The 1793-nt window shown below is 36.8% G+C and overlaps 1 long non-coding RNA gene across 2 annotated transcripts; it reads left to right on the top strand.

Annotated features, from left to right (window-relative positions):
• Positions 1 to 516: 516 nt before the first annotated feature.
• On the top strand, positions 517 to 1231 carry LOC119913087. 2 transcript variants are annotated; one of them, XR_005446365.1, is made up of 3 exons: positions 517 to 616; positions 809 to 884; positions 1082 to 1231. It is a non-coding gene; the product is annotated as an uncharacterized LOC119913087 (long non-coding RNA). The 2 variants fall into 2 exon arrangements; XR_005446366.1 differs by having other exon boundaries at positions 523 to 714.
• Positions 1232 to 1793: the final 562 nt, after the last annotated feature.

Raw genomic sequence — 1793 nt, 5'->3', positions numbered from 1 at the left:
TAGAATTGATTAAGTACACATACACAAAACTAATGCAATGCAATACAATGGCTCTGCATTAAAACCTTTCTTTGATAGGTATTGTGGTGGTAAGTTTATTGAATCTGTTTGACAGAGTTATTAAATTATTTTAATGGTCAATTTGAAGGTTGTTTATGGTGCTAGTTAACCATGGGGTTATACTGAGAGGTGTTCTTAACATTTTGTCAACTGTACTTTTTTTATATGTATGTATAGGATGGACTAAATATTTGGAACACTTCTCAGTGTAAATTATACCATGACTCAAAAAGACTCATTATAATCCTCATGAAGGAAGGATTTATTTCAGAGCTGTATAACACTGAATTAGTTCTTGGTGTACCTAATAAACTGACAACTGTGCGAGTGTGTACCTTTTTTTACACAGTCTATGGTGCATATGCCCGCACATGCCCACACACAGTGTTGACCCTGCATTTTCCTCACAAAATGTATAAAAACTAATTTGTTTATCTCTAAATGCTAAATTCTTACAGCTGTTGTCCTGTGAAGCTGCTCCGTGGTCAGTCTCACCGGGAAAGGTGTACTGAGGTTCCACCAACCACAACCCTCTCCCGTGTGCTAGATACAGTAGGTATGTTCACATGCAGAGTCGCTATGTTTATTTCCAATTTTCAGAGGCAAGGCTGTGAATTTTTTTTCCGGAAAAACACAGAACAGACAGCTAGCAGAGTAAGTTGATGTACACAAAAAGTATATTGAATTAAAAATTGTAAATGAGAAATAAACAAACTTTTTGTTGAACCCATGGAATATCTCCTCGCAGTCGGTGAGCCAGTAGCCAGTGAGTGCGAGAGAGACGGTAAATACAGTGCATGGGAACGTGCAACACACTAGAGAAGGTAAGGTGTGTGTTTGTTTTGCTGCAGAGTTTAAATTTCAAATCACAATTTAAGGAAATACAGTAAATACACAGCCTAAATAGAAGGCATTGTGGTCGTGCACAGTACACTGTTGAAGTGTGTGAGAATATTTTGTTGTAGAGATCCATTAAAAGTAAATTAACTAAGTTGCCTTTTATTTCTCATTGTCCTTGCAGTTATCCTGTGTGTGTGGGTTCTGCGGTTTTCTCAGCTCAAGTCAACAAGATCTATTGAGCCGTAGACTATGACACGGAAGAGGAGCTCACTGTGTCGCATTAAAATCACACCTTTTTCTGTGAGTAATGCTAATTTGGAGAAACCTGGACTGAGGGAAGTTTTTTCACTCACCTGGGACATCATTTAAAAAATCAACAGACTGTGCATTGCTCTGAAATTGTTGAAAATGAAACCTTAGCCTTTGACACTTATATCATTGACCAGCCATCAAATGACTTTACAGTTTTTCTCAGTCGCTTGGTTCATTTCTCAGATCAGAATTGAAATTCTCAAAACTAATTGTTCAACCTCCACATCATCTCATCACTTGTGCACATCATAAAAGCACTTTCTCATTGTTGAACAAATTGCAAATGACTTGACACACTGATGCAAATGATTATGTACAACTGTCTGCTGTTTCCTACATTATCAATTGCTTATGTCCTGCTGATCACAACGAATTATACCAGTCTCTGTTGAACAATCTTACCCCCCATCTAGGCATAAGTTCATTGCATTTGTCACTACATGCAAAATGTTTGAACACGTTTTCAAAAATCAAAGTTAAAATACTTTATTCATATACTTTGCCTACAAGTATATACTGTAGCTAAACCAAATGTTGTTTCTTAAGGACCATAAACAAAGTAAGAATAGACCACAACAACA

This window comes from Micropterus salmoides, unplaced genomic scaffold (assembly GCF_014851395.1).
Source record: "Micropterus salmoides isolate LMB-PRFRI ecotype aquatic unplaced genomic scaffold, ASM1485139v1 Ms_hic_scaffold_2, whole genome shotgun sequence".
NCBI lineage: Eukaryota > Metazoa > Chordata > Actinopteri > Centrarchiformes > Centrarchidae > Micropterus > Micropterus salmoides.
This window is presented reverse-complemented; position numbering and strand designations above follow the sequence as displayed.